Genomic DNA, 14764 nt, shown 5'->3' with positions numbered 1-14764 from the left:
CGCCTACTCAACAATTTCTTCATCAGCTCTTTATTTTATTAAACAAAAATTAACTCAAATCTCAACCTTAACTCTTTATGGTTTTGTAAGACTCCACACCCCAAAGAAATGAACTGTCACAAATTATGACTCCTTGTATAATGACTGAATGCCTGCTTTGTCAACCGAAGTGTTACGATTTGAGAACCATATAAAATACAATTTACTCTTCAACTAAGGGCCCTGGATGCTCAGAGTTACACAAATACATAGGTTTTAGTTTAACATCAACTTTAAATTTTCACTTAAAAATTGTGTCAGCCTATCTTCGGATGTGCAATGCCCTGGCTCTTTTTTTTTTTTCTCCGATAAGATAGCATTCATTTTTAAAAAGCCAAATTTTACCAAGAGAATTGGTATTAATGAAAACGTTGTTAGCTACCTCTGTCAATAGTTTTCGCTAATTCAGTGATAAAAACTGCTGTAAGTTCATTACCAAGAAGCTGCTTCCTCTACAATCTTCAAATGCTGCTGTCCTGCATAGTCGTTAAATCCTTCTATTCCATTCTGGACTTGAAGCTGAAGCTTGACTTCTTTACCAAATGATCAAACTCTTTCATCTTCTTCTTCAGATCTTCAAAGGTATGTAGTGCCTCATGGTTTCAAAGTTTATGATTATCTATCCACTGCATGAGATACTTTTCAAGCTTTTCAAACAGACCATATTATCCTTGAATATCTCAGCAAAGCTTTCCAAAACTAGGAATATAATATTGTTTTGAATGTTTTCACAAGTATAACAAAGCCTCTGCATTATAGATGGAGGTATATGCATGACCAAGCTTATGTCTTTTATGTGTTCACCTCATTCAATATATTTTATCCCTCCAATATTCTTTTTAATGCATGGGATTTTCTAGACTTTTTGTGCTCACCAACTTCCTTCATAAGCTTGTCCATTTCCTTAGAAAACATTGACACGATCTTGGAGTGAACTGCTGAGCAATGATTGAAGACTACTCTGCATCCTCCTACACAGACTCACCTACAACTTAAACATTTCCATTGTTGCAGTAATATAAACATGTTACAGTGGAATTCCTATTTGGATAGTAAATTTTGGGTGAAAATTTCTGCATAATGTTATAGTGAATATTTTGATAGCAAGAGTTCAGATAGTGAGGGCTATCTCTATTGCAGAAATACATGTGTTAACTGGTCTCTAATTTAGAATCTTTGAGTAACATTTCCCAACCGCTAGTTCTTCCTAGTGCTAGTCAGAATTAATTGTCACCAATTAAGATACCTTACTGTAGTTTCTCCATATTTCTTATTTCATTCACTTACATACATTTATTGAGTACCTATCATGTGTCAGGCAGTATGGAGGGTATATAAGAATTAATAAGATGTCCTCCAGCTCTCAAGGATTTTTCAGCACAGTAGTAGACAAACATAAATAAAGGAATACAGTATGAATTACAGAAATCATGGCAAATATTCTTATAATACAGTTGAGGCAACAAAGAGAGACTTAGATGCTTGCTCACAAGGAGGCTGATTTCAGGAAAGCATTTATTGAGAAGATGACACCTGACACAACCTCTGAAAAGTGAAATGGGTGCAGCAACAGCCAAGACACACAGGAGGTGTGGAGGAGCGCAAAGAGCATGACATGCAAGGGAGTGACACCCTGGATCATAAAACAGAGCAATGGAGGTGAGCGGTTCAGAGTGAGAGGTAAGACTGAAAAGGGAGCAAGGGCTAGTAGATCATGAAGGGCCTCACACTCACACAGGTAATTCTTGTCATGCAGAAAAGTGATTGTTGACACTTAACACATTATATGTAGAATTCCACCTTTCATGCATTAGCTGACCAAGTCTTCCTGTTCACGGCTTCCAATAGGAGAAAGGCCAGAACACTACGGCAAACCCTCCACACCCCAGTAGCAGTTTAAAAAATTGGGTGCTAGCTATCACTGAGGGATTAGGAGAGGAACTATAGTGGTGGGAAAAGAGTGTCTGCTACAGACACCTGTGGACTGCACTTCTCCTCACCCCAACCTTGAGTTACCAACTTCCTGATAACCGGGAAACCCCAGCCTCTGGGGCCATTTCCAATACACTCTTAAAGCTGCCTAGTGCCGTGCAGGACAAAAAATACTGGAAACCTCCAGTGATTTTTAGCTCGTTGATAATGGAACACACTCATTTTATAACATGTAAGTTAATATTTGAACTATGGCCATCTGATTTAAAAACATTCTCAGAAATTTCCTGAGTAAGAATGAAAAGGAAAAAAGCCTATACTCGAGTTTTGCAACTGACATTGGTTATTTGCTGTGTCTAACTTAGATGAACTACCTAACCTCTCTAATGCATCGGTTTCTTCACTTCCTGATGAGGTTGTTATAAAGATTAAGTAAGTTAATACATGAAAAACATTAAAGCAGTGCCTGACACATGTAAAGAACTCAATAAATACTAGATGCTTTCATTATGAGCTTCTCCGGTGTTCATTGCTCTTTCTTCTAGCAACGGTTTAAATTTCCATCTAGGAATATACCCTCCCCTAAGTCTCATGTGGTTTGGATGCAGGCCGATCAACATGTTAAAATATACTAGCAATGGTGATCGGTTCATAAATAGGTACACAGCCCAGTTAACAAAGAGATACTAGGAGTCTCCTGATGGGGAGGTTTGGAGTCTCGTTTTCTTTCCTGCTGTACCATAAAGCTGAGAAGTTGTAGACCTGCACTGGCAGCCACCATCTTGCTATCACATTTAACCTGAGCCTGGAGCCAACACAATGGAAGGCAGAACTGAAGTAGGAAAAGAAACCAATTCCTGTTGACATAATTCAATCCAGATCCATTCTCTGGAATCTTCAGTTGTCATCAGTTCCATTGTGCTTAAGCAATTTGGGTAGAGTCTCCTCTTACTTGTAATTGAAAGGGTATTTCATAATAAATTATCCTAGAAGCTGTAAAGAGACACTGAAGGAGTTTAAGGAAGGAAGTTGAATATCATTCTAGCAGCACTGGAGAGAGCTGGCTAAGGAGTCTGGCAGAAGGCAGGAAGACAAATCAGGAGAAAATTATAACAATCTAAGTAAGAACTGATGAGGACCTAAAAATGAGGTAGCTGGGATGAAGATGGTGTGGTGGAAGAAGAGAGAGGATATTCAGTGCCTGACTGGATCTGCAGAATGAAGAAGAGCATGGAGTCTAGGATGACTCCCAGGTTTTTCACTTTGCTGACTTGTGGATGGTGAGGCCATTTATCTGGATAGGAAATACAGAAGGTGGAGTAACATTTAAGGGGAAAAATATGAATTAAGGTTTTGACATGTTGAGTGTCAGGTGCCTATGATATAACCAGGCAGAGATATTAAGAAGGTGACTGAACAAGCCAATCAGACATAAGCAAAAAGTCTGGCCTGGAGCTTTATGTTAGGCAATAATGAATGGAATGGCTTGAAGCTTTGCGCATCGGTGAGTTAGCCAACACAGAGTGTGTAGAAGAGGACTGTGCCCAGAATCATGAGGACATAAGTAACTAAGGGGCAAAGAAAGAGAATCCAATGAGAAATGCAGAGGGGAAATGGTCAGAGGAAGGGGAAGAGAACCCAGGAGATACCATGGCACAGAGCAAGCTGAAGAGGTTTTCAGAAAGCAAGACATCAACACCATGAAATGTGGCCTAGAGGTCAGGTAATAAAGAGCACTTCTTCTGTTTGCTGTAATACTTCAAGTGGAGGTGGGAGCAGATGTCTAATTTCATGGAATTGATGTGAAGTGAGGAAGCAGACAGATTTAGAGAGGACTATTCTTTTCAAGAACTTGGTTTAAAGGAGGAGGGACACGGCAGTGGTCTGCCTAAAAATGTTTGAAAACCAGCACTAACATCTGGTTTGTAGCATCTGCCAATTTCCCTCATCTGAACCATTCCACTACAGAGGTGATCAATCTACCAACATGGCAATAATGAAAGCAGGGTTGGGAAGAGGGGCTCACAGTTGGCTCTCAGGAGCATGCTGGTGCAGCTGGATTCAGTATACAGATGAACTAGGGAAAGCCATCTGGATGAGGGGTACAAAGTGTGGAGAAAGAGCTAGCACAGAGGGAAAAGCTAACACAATATATAAAAATGGACAAGGAAGCAACAAAGAAAATTCTTGAAGAGATCAGGTCAAGAACAGATGGAAAGATGAAGTGAGTACAGAAAAAAGAAAGAAAACCTCCTCTGGGGCTTGACAAAAGGAGGTGAGGTTGGGTGTAGATAGAGAAACATTTTTTTAAAGATTTATTTATTTATTTGAGGGACAGAGAGAGTGAGTGTTGGGGGGGCGGGTTGCAGAGAGAGACGGAGAGTCTTAAGCGGACTCTGTGCTGAGCGTGGAGCCAGATGCGGGGCTTGATCTCATGACCCTGAGATCACGACCTGAGCTGAAACCAAAAGTTGGACACTCAACTGGACATTCAACTGACTGCACCACCCCAGCATCCTGACAGAGGAACATTTTTAAGTACAAAAATGGGAAATCGTACCAATTATGACTAAGAGAATTCATAGCTTCCAATTCCTTTGAGAAGTAGAAGGCAAGATCTTTGGTTTTTCAGAAAGCAAGACATCAACACCATGAAACGTGGCCCAGAGGTCAGGTAATAAAGAGCACTTCTTCTGTTCGCTGTATTGCTTCTGCTGCTGTATTCTGATTGCTAATCAGGTAGCACTGGGCTTTCAGAGTATAGAAGAGGTCATGTGGGGAATGCGAGCAGATGGGAAGCAGAGGCACATACTAAATCTATATGTCTATGTGCGTGTGTGTGAAATACACACACACACACACACACACATGCACACACACATATTTGATGTTCCTATCTTTCCCCACTAGATGGAAGTTCCTTTAGAGAAACAAGGCTATCTTATTTATCTTGGTTTCCCTGACATATATCTGAGTTCATTTAGTTGTCTTTTATTTAGTATTGTCATTTGTTGATAGGTAGGTATATAGGTAGATTGGCTGATCGAATAAACAAGAAAAAACTATGTAGGTATTTCTAAAAGGATGTACTATTTTAAAGGTATTTATAGGGGATGTAGTCAATGGTATTATAATAGCACTGTGTGGTGACAGATGGTAGCTAGCTACACTTGTGGTGAGCACAGCGTAATGTACAGAGTTGACGAATCACTATGTTATACACCTGAAACTAATGTAACATTGTGTGTCAACTATTCTCAAATAAAAAAATAAATAAAATTTTTTTTAAAAATGATGTACTATTTTAAATGTCTTTTATTTCTCCATCTCAATCAAATCCCATTAAACTGAATTTAAGAATTACATTTATGCTATTTGTTCTTGTTGTAATAGACATACCAGAGCATCTATATGGAAAATAGTGACCTTAGTCCCAAAATATAATTAAGTAAAGGTGGTGATTATAAAAGAGACTATACACACAGAGATGACACAAAAATACTAGAATCCATGTCCCCCCTTTTTTACAGAATATGTGCAACAGAAGTTTTAGTAGCAGCAGTTAAAATATTTTCAATGCTCTTGAGTCAGAGAAACTGTCTAAGCTTATATCTATGACTTAGTATCTTTATCCACTGTGTTTACATTTGCTTATTTCTACAGTATGAATAATGCAAGTTTATCCAATGTATCTTTGAGATTATAGTAAGATTTACTATAAATGCTTTGCAAATATCAGTAAATGTTGAATAAAACAGAGGCTTTAGGAGAAAAAGTTTGAGATTTCTAAAATTGTAGCAGGTAGAACAAATTTATAGCAATTTAATCCAGCCCTGTTCCTCAGTGCTTTTATACTCTTTATTAATTCATTCATTCATTGATTCATTTGACACATATTTAAATGCCTATTAAATGGGAAGCATTGTTCTATGGGCCAGTAACATAGCAAAAAACAAGGAAAAATCTTCATCCTCATGTGGTTCAGATCCTAGTGGTACAAAAAATAACACTAACAAAACAACAAAAGGTTATATAATATCAATAAAGAATATGGGCGCCTGGGTGGCTCAGTTGGTTAAGCGACTGCCTTCGGCTCAGGTCATGATCCTGGAGTCTCCGGATCGAGTCCCGCATCGGGCTCCCTGCTCAGCAGGGAGTCTGCTTCTCCCTCTGACCCTCCCCCCTCTCATGTGCTCTCTCGCGCTCTCTCATTCTCTCTCTCAAATAAATAAATAAAATCTTTAAAAAATAAAAAAAAAATAAAAAAAAAAATAAAGAATAAATACTAGGAAGGGGAGCCTGGGTGGCACAGTTGGTTAAGTGTCCGACTCTTGGTTTCAGCTCAGATCGTGATCTCAGGGTGGTGAGATCGAGCCCCAGCCTCAGGTTCTCCACTCAGCGTGGAGTCTGCTTGAGACTCTCTTTCCCTCTGCTTCTCCCACTGTCTCTCTCTAATATAAATAAATACATCTTTATTTTTAAAAAAAGAATAAATGCTAGGAAGAAAAATAAAGCAAGGTAAGGGACCACTGGGTGATGGGGCTACTATTTTAGATACAGTGGTCTGGGAAGGCCTATATAAGGAGGTGATATTTGGGCAGAAAATATAAAAGGGGATAATTTAATTTCCTTCCTATTTATTGGTTCATTATTTATTGTTTATTAGTTGGGATTTTGAAAGATTTTTTTTTTAAAGTTTTATCAAAAATAAAAGTAGAGGATGCAGCAGCTCAGGTAAAACTTCTAAAGCATATTATTACATGTACCTTTACTTTTTTAAATGGAAGGAAATAAAGATAATGTAAACACTTCCTGGTGACTTGCAGTGGCAGATTATTATTATGATCCATTTAAATCAGGAGCTTTTTTTTCTTTTCCCTCCCTGACAGCTGCCTCATCACAACATTTTATCAGTTACTGCTGCTAACTGCTATGGTTTAAAAAATCAGAGCCAAGGCTGAAAGGATTCAGTGAAAACAGTTAAAGCATTCTGACTGTTGGTTTTAAGATTTGTCTACGGAAGAGTTTTTGGTTTTGGTTTATAAATGTTCCATTAGCTCTAAAAATTGTGTTTTGTAAACTGACTCCTGGAAAAGGAATATATACACATACAATGTTATTTACATAACAGATCATAAAAGCTAGTATTTATTAAATGTTTACTCTATTTCAGAGTTTGTTCTAAGCACTTTACCCCAATTAATCCCCCCAAAGCTAAGCTTGCTCCCTCACTTTTATTATCTGTCAAATGGGGAAATAATAGTAGCTTCTTTTGAGTTTTACTGACGACTTTATGATTCATCACATAGTACATTTAGCAGATAAAGAAGTGTATTTCTAATCAGAGGACAGTGCATAAAGACTCTGAGACAAAAATGAACTTGGCATGTTCTAGGTACAGCAAAAAGGCCAGTATAGCTCATTAAATATGTATGTGCTAAAGAGTATGTACTATTTTGCAGGATATTTTTGATTATCTGGTTTACTTGTATTTTTGTTAAATTTCCCTATGCCTATAGCTAAATGCAGGCAATGCAGGAGTAACTCCCAAATGGTAAGACTGCAAAATGAATTTCTCATTGTGGAAACAAAAAATGTAATGATTTTCTGAAAGACAAACATGAAATCCGAAATGTGAATCTCCCTATAAGAAGAGAAACAGCTTTAACTAACAGAAAACTGAAAAAGAAACCACTTTTATTTAGGTGCTATGTGCAAATTCCTTCTTTTGACAGATGAGAGTAACTTGAGGACAGAGAGTCTTCACAACCGCATTTGCTAAGGAATCAGATCAAGACCAAATAGGAAATTTTAAAAAGGAAGAGACATGCAGAGAGAGAGAGAGAGAGAGAGAGAAAATGTTAACAAGCAAGTACATATTTTCTTTCCAAATAGTAAATTGTATAGATTTCAAGAATCACAAAATATATTTTAGAGAACTGCAAGTTATAAAGCATGGATAGTTTAGGATATAATCACAGTTCATGAGTTATACTTGTAAAGCATTTCAAACATAATGACTTTGAGGAAAACTGAGGATTTCCTACTGAACAGTTCAGGGATTGTTCCCAAATCTATAAAAAGCCAAATCAGCTTTAAAGTTTTTTAAAGATTTTATTTATTTATTTGACAGAGAGAAAGAGAGAGCACAAGCAGGGGGAAGAGAGAGAGGGAGAAGCAGGTTCCCTACCGAGCAGGGAGCCTGATGCAGGGCTCAGTCCCAGGACCCTAGGATCATGACCTGAGCCGAAGGCAGACGCTCAACCAACTGAGCCACCCAGGCGCCCCAGCTTTAAATTTTTGAGATAGCTATTTTGATTTTGTCTTCCTTACATACAATTTTTTATTAAATTTGATTTTTTTGATTAAATTTCCAACTAAGACTTTACAGTCCCACCTCCTTCCTTGGGAGGGTTATTTTATTTTGTCCCTCATAACTTGAAGGAAAAGACAAGAATTCAAGAACATTTATGTTTGGAACTCTGAGACATTTAGGGCTTTATATAACAAATTTTGACCATGTTTAAATAATTTTTAATGCCAGATAATAAATATCTACGAGGCTGTTCCATAATGACAGCGTTCTATGCGCACATTACGAAGCTCAGAGACTTGAGTTCTACCTCAGGGTGGTGTCAAAAACCTGTGTGATCCTGGGCTAGTCATGTAAAGAATGACAATCTCAGTCTCCACCTGTAAAACAAGGAAGCTGAACTCTGTAAATGAAGTATTTCATAAAACGTCAAACACTATTCCAATAATACTTATTATTTATTACCATTATATTATTATTGGTATATTGTATGGTATATTATATCATACCATTAAAGTTCTTTACAAGCTTTAAGATTCTAGAATTTTCCTATAATGTTCTTTAAAAAATTATAAATTTTAAATCCTCAAATATGAAATTATGTTCCATTAAATTAACATTAAATGAACTTTATCGTATTCTAGTTATTAGCAACAATATATCTACCAGATATTTAATGATTTAGAATGCCTCAGTCCAAAACATGCCTCATTAGTACATGGTACACTCTGTGTCTCTTCTTGTCTGCTTCTGTCTCCTGTTCTCTCTCCCTCTCTTTACACACACACACACACACACACACAAATATACTGCTCCATTTTTAGAAAAATTTGTAAGTCAAATTTATAATAATCTATTAGGTATATCTTATGTTTCAGTGATAGTCTATATTTAGAGAATTCTCTGATTTTTATCATAAACCAATTGCCACAAATGTTGACATATATAGATGAAATACACATTAAATAATTCAGAGAAAGAAATGTTAATTTTTCATTTACTGATTTTTCTTCTCCCCCTCTGTACTTCTCAGTTTACACTAGTGCCACATTTTACATAAGCTCTTACTTTCTGTTGTCTTACTTTAGTCAATAAGCAAACACGTGCAGAACATGTGCAGACTATGAAATTATTTTAGCATAATAATAATGTCTTCAAAACTGTTTCTGTTCATTAAATATGCCATATGATGGAGACATTTGGCCTTTAAAAAGCACAATTAAAACCTCATCGGAAACAAGAATATTCATGAATTATCTTTGTACTTCTATGTTAATTACAAAACTTAATATTTCAAGTCATGTTTTACAACTCAGACATACTGCCAATTAGAATATTTTCTAAGCATAATTGCTTGACATTAAATTTAAACATATTTGTAAAATACAAATGCAGTTTTATTTATGAAGGGTTTATAATATCCTATCATCATGTTATAGATATTTGCCTAACATCTGAATTAAGCTCAGTGCCTAAAATGACTCTTGCTAGCATGAGCCATTGGTTTATGTCAACATTTCCAGGTCATTAAGAAGCCATTCTTGTCCAGCACTTAGGACATGAAGTAACAGGAAGTTCTGTCAACCTGCCACAGTGCCAAAAATTGTCTAATTTGATATTCATCTCCTAAAAATGGCTTAAGTAATTCACCAAAAATAACATGCCTTCAGAAGAGAAAGTTGAAGTCAGTGTACTGAGACTTGCCGTTGTCCCTCCGCAAATGCAGTAATGAGACTTTTATGAGGTAGGGCAAAAAAATCTGCCCTAAATTAGTTAAAGCTAGTGGACACAATCTGATTGCAATGCATCCCTTTGAATTTAGGCATAAGTCTACATGTGAAATGTGAATTTAAGGTAGAGTATATTACAGGATTGGTGGTAAGAAAACCAGGCCCTTAATGACTAGAGTCTGGTACCTTGCTCCCAAGGAAGTAACTCATAAGGCCACCATCCAGAGTATCCTGATGGAACACATCCAAGTCTCCGGCTCTGCCACTGGAACCACCGAACGCCTGCAGTAAACCTGCTATTCCTCCCTAAAGCACACAACAAAGGACTCAGTGTCCTTGGTAACCCATGAAATGCTAGACAATGTCTACTCCTCTTCTATGTTGTCAGTATGTACCTTGCCCTACCTGGATAAACTGTTACCCTTTAATCTGCTTTTTGGCTAGACTTCCTCGCCTCCCTTCTTCCCAATGGGTCTAAGGAAAATTATTGGTATTAAAGTCAACTTTTGTATTTATATCTTGTGAGTCCCCTTTATCTAGGTAAAAACTCACTCTTTTAGAGGAAAATCAAAGACCCCAAACCTAGTTCTAATTCTTGACCCAGAGAATTAGTATTCAATCAGATTAGGAATCAAATAATCCAGGAATCACTTAGCTCAAATAACTTTCTCTGATTTTACTTCAGTGAATGGTGTACTATAGTGACTGCAACCAAAAGGGTAGTATGGGCTGGCAGAGGGAGGACAGAAGGAAAGATCCAAATTGTTATGCCCTCCCATGGAAAATAGTCTGAATACAACTCAGCCTTTACTTCTGGGTGGCCAAGAAGGCAACATCAGGATAACAGTAGGCATTCATTCAAGTATTGGGGGGCATCTACTACATACTAATGCTCAGTTCAGGATATCCAGAAATCAAGGAAAGAATTTGATCTCAAGGAGCTCAAGGTGCAGGGTGGGTGACAGAGATGTAAATGAACAATCAAAATATTACATCATTATTGTATGCCTGGGCATTAGAAGAGGAAAGCAGAGGATACAAAGCCACTGAACTACACAAGGGAAGGTGGGTCTGAGTCAACTTCCTAAAGTAGGTAATGTCAAAGTTTTTAAAAAAATGCCAGTTAAGGCACTCAGAGAGGGAGGAAATATATGCCAAGGCCACGGAGAGAGTATGGTGTGTTTAAATGGTTAGGGACAGATAAAATATAAGTGGGTATGTCTGACCTATGCATCTGCATGTGTGTTTAGGGTAGGGCATGAGATGAAGCAGGACACATGCACATGTTTCAAGAAAGGTATAAGGCAACATTTTTTTTTAGATATGACACCTAAAGCACAAGTAATCAAAGGAAAATAGGTAAGTTGGAATTCAAAATTAAAAACTTCTGCTTGTCAAATGACACTATAAAGAAAGAAAGTGAAAAGACAATGAACAGAGTGGGAGAAAATATTTGTAAATCATGTATCTGCTGAGGCTCTAGTATTCATAACACATAAGTAACTCTGCCTACTCAAGAATAAAAAGAAAACATAACCCAATTAAAATATGGGCAATTACTGAATTAAAATACCATGTGTTTTATAATGTTTAGAAACGGGAGCTATCATACATTGCTGGTGAAAATGTAAAAGGTACTGTGGAAAAGTTTGACAGTTACTACAAAATTTAAGCATAGTGCTATCATGTGACCCAGCAATTCCACTCCTGGGTATCTATACAAGAGTACTGACAACATACATCCACACAAAAACTTAAACATGAGTGTTCATACAGCATTTTCATAATACCCCAAAAGCAGAAGCAACTCAAGTGTTCTTCAACTGATGAGTGAGTAAACAAGATGTAATATACCCAAATGATGGAACATTGTTCAATCATAAAAAGGAATGAAGTACTGACACATGCTACAACATGGATGAACCTTGAAAACATTATGCTAAGAATACATACAAAAAGGGTCACATATTGTATGATTCCATGTACATGAAAAGTCCAGAATAGGCAAATCTAGAGAGAGAAAGTGGATTATGGTTGCCAGGGGCTGGGAGAAGAGTGGGAATTCACAGCTAATGAGCATGGAATTTCTTTTCGGGGTGATGGAAATGTTCTGGAATTACAGAGTGGATATGCGGTTGTACAGCTTTTTGAACATATTAAAAACCACTGAATTGTATACTTCAAAGGGGTGAATTTCATGGCATGTGCATAATCGTTCAATTTAAAAAAAAAAAAAGATTTAATGTGTTGCCAAAGGAAATTTAAACTTTACAGACATACATGGTAGGCCTGAGTTTCAATTATAATGTAACAAGTCTCCAAAACCCAATTTTAACTTTCTTAGATTTTCCTATGATCAACCCTTGTTACTATAAATGCATTCAGTTTCCTACCAACAAGTTACTGAGGCATCAGTAAAAATCTAATGCATTACAATAACATTTCAAGTTTCTTAAGTACACATGACAAGATCTTAAGTGTCAGTGTTTCTTCCATAATACTTTAAAAAGTGAAGATCCAACCAGAAGAGGATCCAACTGGAAGAAATATGGCAAAAACAGATTCTTAAAACAGTACATGCACACCTCAAATTTCGAAGCTGTTAATTTATCATTATCCTAAGTTTTACCTTGATCACCTCTCAGCTTTGCCTCCTAATTCCTTAACACATGAGTTGATTTTATAAATTCCCAGATCTAAAAAATGTTCTCACTTTTTTTATGGAAAAAAAAAAGTGTGCGGGGAGTAGGGAGGAAGAAAAGTAGATGCACACGCACACACATCCTATCCTAAGAAATAAATACAACAAATGGTGCCAAAAGCTTACTTGAAGATCTTTTATGCAGTGTTTCCCATCACAAATTACAAAGAATAAAACGTTTATCAAAGTGAGATTTATGGCATTTTCTTCTATAGTTCAACACAAATAATTTCAAAGCCATCATTTGTTATATTTTTATTAAAAACTAATAAAAGACCCGTTTAAAATAGTTTTATAATTTACTTCTAAGACACCTCTGAGACGTTGCACTTGCCTTGAGTTTGCAAAGAAATTAAATGTATTTGTATAAGTGTTTCAGTGACAAATTAATCTATGGTAACAATAACTTTAATTGGGAAAAACATTTGAAGCAATTTTTCAAACATTTCATTTCAATCAACTAATGGAAAATATCCAATCATATTTGCATAAAGTTAATTTTGAAATGTTTTGTTGATATTATACAATTAGAATGCATTGCTGTGTTTTGTCACTGAATGAGATGTCTGTTTATTGGAGGACTGAAGATAAAGTAAACTTAAATATTTATAAAGTAGGGCAAATAGTACTGGAGTAGTAGTTCATAAACAAACAAGTAACAAGCAAGTCTTGAACAAGACAGTCATTTATTGTACTGAAGTGATTCTGGGCAACTCACCAACACTGAATCACTGCAATATGCAAACAGAATAACTCCAAAGTCTAAAAGATATTTACAATGAAACTTAGTTCCTCTTAGCACTTCATACTTTTGTTAACTACCATTTTTTCAAACCGACTGGTCACCCTTTATCAAAACTATCACGTGGAGGTCAAAGAAGAATTATTATTTCTGAGCCCTTAGAAAAAGTTGCCAAGAAACAGCTACACATTTTTGTAAAGGAGATGCTTCTAACGTATTTTGCTGTGGTCAAATCATGGTTGAATGTTTCAAAACCGACCAAAATGAGAGTGTCACCAGCCCTTCATACCTTAATGACACCAGCCCTTCATACCTTCAGACCAATGAATTCAATTGCATTGACCTGCACTTATATTGGATCATGCTGGTTCCCTCCAGTGCAGGAAAGATAGAGTCTTGAGAGGACAAGCCATAATCAAGGAGGAATTCCTAACACCCAGCAGTAATAAACCACATTCACCCAGAAAACAAAACATGCCCAGAGGGGCGCCTGGGTGGCTCAGTTGTTAAGCGTCTGCCTTCGGCTCGGGTCCTGATCCCAGGGTCCTGGGATCGAGCCCCACATCGGGCTACCTGCCCGGCGGGAAGCCTGCTTCTCCCTCTCCCACTCCCCTGCTTGTGTTCCCCTCTCGCTATGTATCTCTCTGTCAAATAAATAAAAAAATCTTAAAAAAAAAAAAAAACATGCTCAGAGAAACTTCAACCCATTAGATAATTTTTATGTTTCTTCTTGATACCACAAAGGAGCATGTTTTCCTTTTTACAGTACCTAATGCTAAATTGAGCTTCCATTGGAACAGACAGGTTGGTCCAAGAAAATTAAAGAACTGTGAAAAAGTCAGTTTTTAACCCAAAGGACTTACTTCGGCAACACTTGCACACCCTTGACCTTAGGGTGAAATAGTTTCTTCCAATGAGGCTTCTACATTACCCTACTGTGAGGCTGAACTAAAAACAAATACAAGAGACCAATTCTGTTTTGAGGAATGAACAGTTGTCCTCATTCAACATTATTTCTTTCAAGTCTTCAATTAAGTCCCTGGCATTGTGTTAAGAACTGCAAATGTAAGTAAGATGTATTTACTAAGCTTAACCCATTCAGTCTGGTGGGGGAAATAAAGGAAGTGGTATGTATAAAGGCCAAGAAGTATAAAACAGATGTCAATTCAGGAACCAAGAACTTTGCTGTGGCTAGATCATAGGGCAGTACGGGGGACTGGCCAAAGATGAGGTTAAGGAGGGAGACAGAAGTCACAGCGTAGCCAACATTTATTAAGAATTAACTGTATCAGAGCTGCTATCATAAA

Source organism: Phoca vitulina, unplaced genomic scaffold, assembly GCF_004348235.1.
Source record: "Phoca vitulina isolate PV1807 unplaced genomic scaffold, GSC_HSeal_1.0 scaffold18, whole genome shotgun sequence".
Lineage (NCBI taxonomy): Eukaryota > Metazoa > Chordata > Mammalia > Carnivora > Phocidae > Phoca > Phoca vitulina.
Note: the sequence above shows the minus strand (reverse complement) of the source record.